At 39.2% G+C, this 2,806-nt stretch overlaps 1 pseudogene; it reads right to left on the reverse strand.

Moving 5' to 3' along the window:
* Positions 1-1,544: 1,544 nt before the first annotated feature.
* Positions 1,545-2,804, reverse strand: LOC104987197 (annotated as a pseudogene).
* Between the last annotated feature and the right edge of the window lie 2 nt (positions 2,805-2,806).

Consider the following 2,806-nt stretch of genomic DNA (forward strand, 5'->3'; position numbering starts at 1 on the left):
AAAAAATATTGGTTTGATGAAAAGAGAGATTTTAGTCTATTTTAGACAAATCTGATTAGTTTCTAACTACACTTCAGCACAATCATAACTCAGGGGACAATCATTTATGAGAAAGGGGAAATTAAAGTTTAAATTACCTTCAGAATTCTACCGATTATCACCCAATCAATACTGAAATATATGTCATCAAGTATACAAAATTACAGAATCTCAGTTATGAAATTTGGAGGCAAAAAGCGTAATTATGTATAAAATCACTGACAAATTTAAGCTAGTATTATTAGCTCTAGGACATTGTATTGTATTATTACCTTAAAAGGATGGCAAACTAGACATCAACAGAAATGCTGTTAAAGCTGTTGGGGTTTTTTTGCTCCAAGTTTTTCATATGAATGAAATAAAAGTTTAACCGTCTCTAAGTTAAATTTCAAAAGTGAAATTGCTGCTCTCTGATTTATCTTTCAGGGGTAAGACAGGGCAAAATCCAAGTATCATCCTTTCCATTTTTGTGCATAAACACAAATAAGAGTCAGTATCAATACAAATGACAACGTAAGGAGACAACATGTTTAGTCAGGTTCTATAACACAGGATACTAGGACATAACTCTGCTACAGTAAATTCCCATTGTGTGTTTTGGAAGAGCAGCTTACATAGTATGGTGTGAAAAGCAGTAAAACGCACATGGTTTCTGTGTCATTTAGCAAAGAAAAGACAAGAAAGAATATATTGCCAAACTCCACCTGCTACTCCATCCTAGACCCAGTTGTCTATCATCCACTCAGTTCCAGTACTTCCAAATTCTCAATCTACCCCACTCAGTCTCAAGCCAAGATTAACTCCTTTTGCACCAACTCTCCTTTCTCTCAGCTAAGTCATCATTTTCCAGAAAAGTCTGATTTTTCTGACTCCACGATTTAACCCATTTGAAGTCAAAGAAAATGCTGTAATACTGAAAACAATCAAACTAGAGATGGAAATTAGTGTTGTGGAAGATACATGTCAAGTGCTCTGCAAAGGTAATGAGAAACTTGCAAGAAAACAGATTTTAAACTCTGCCTGGCTTCCTTAGTTACTCGGTATACGATAATGTTGCTCTGATTACTAGTCAGGACAATAAAGTGCTCAAAGGCACTAAAATATGCATCTTGGGGGGAAATGCATGGACATTAAGATTTCCTGGGAGTTGGCCAAGGCATTTTTACATCCATAAGGACTGTCAACTTAAACTTAGTCTGTCACAGTTATTAAAAAAAAGGAAAGGAGTGGAATTCTTGCTTACAACTGGGTTTGGCAGAAACACATCTGTATACTCTGCCTCTGTGATCACACAGGCCTTTAATTAGGGACAATGAGTGTGCCCACAGAGCAGCACTAATGAAAAATTTATAAGGAGTCTATGATAGAGCTTCACAATCCAGCTTTACTAGGTTGTAAACACTCTTCTTACCCAAGCATTACTTTGTGTATCTGTGAAACATCTGAAAAATACTTTTCTTTGACTTACCAGGCTGTAGGGAATGAGTCATTTTATGTACAAGTATCTACAGTAGAACTTGGTACTTTCTTGTATTAACTGAACAATGTTCCAACTGGAACCTAAAAGAAGGTTGCCAATGTTCACTTTTCGAGGCTCTGTGAGGTGCTGGATGCTCTAGATCAGTTTGTCTGTGGAAGCTTCTCTCTTTGGCATGCTTCCTCTGTCCATTTAGTAATTTGCCTGGAGGTGACGACGTAGCTCATAACTGACATTCATCTGGGGATCCTTTTAGCCAGGTTGGCCTCATTTGTTCTTGATTCACCTCTTTCTGAAGCTGCAATGCTAATAACCTATCCTGTTCTTCTTGTTTATGTCTCGCAAAAAATAGACGTTCCAAATCTATCAGTTTTGGGGTGAAGTGGACTTGTTTACTCTTGGTCGGAGGAAACTTTGAGGAACATTTTCCTTCTTTTTTGTAGAATAGCATGGATCGCTGACTGCTTCAGACAAAGATTCCTGGTTTTTTGCTCTGGAGATGTCCTTATTGGTCAGTAGGTGAGACTCCTCATTTTCTGTCACAACTGTGTTATTTTTCAGTGTCTGTGTCACATCTGACACTGTACATCCACTCTCCGTTTCGCCATAAGGCTTAACTGCAGTTTCTCCAGAAGAGGAAACTCCAGCTTTAGGCTCTTCATGACTGATGACACATAACTCTCTTTCATGACTGATTTGTTTTGTTTTCACTTTTCCTTCAAGCTACCATTCTCCACCACTGGCACATACTGAGGTCTACTTCAGTGACTGCAGTGAAGCTTCTGCATCTTGCTTTTGAACTTCAAGGCATATTTGAGGAGAAAGTGCTGGCATATCTTCCTCAACTTCTGTGTCTTGCCATGTAGGGTTCTTCCCATCACCGCTATCAGTTTCCTTGGACCTGGAGGTTTCCTGTCTTCTTCTACAACTTCAGACTGTGACACTGACTCAAGTTGAGAACTCGGTGACAAATACTTCTGAATATCGCCAGTGTTTTTTCGTTTGCTCTTCCTTTTCCTTTGTGACTCGGTTGTTGGCTGGATTAGATATTTTGGAATACGAGAGGAGAGCCAAGACACGTTCCTCACAGACATTGCTAATATTAAGGCTTAGCCTTCTTGCCAGCGCTTCATCACTTTTCAGTTGTTCTTCCATCTCTCTCTGCCTTTTTTCTGCCTGTCTCTTTTCCTCTTCTTCCTCCTCTGCCAGTAATCTCTGTATGTATTCTTCACTGGCTTTTGTTTCTACCCTCCTGAATGGCTCATCGCTCTGCCTCCTCCTTGCTTCTCT

The sequence above is a fragment of the Bison bison genome, unplaced genomic scaffold, assembly GCF_000754665.1.
Source record: "Bison bison bison isolate TAMUID 2011002044 unplaced genomic scaffold, Bison_UMD1.0 scf7180017845972, whole genome shotgun sequence".
In the NCBI taxonomy this organism is placed as follows: domain Eukaryota; kingdom Metazoa; phylum Chordata; class Mammalia; order Artiodactyla; family Bovidae; genus Bison; species Bison bison.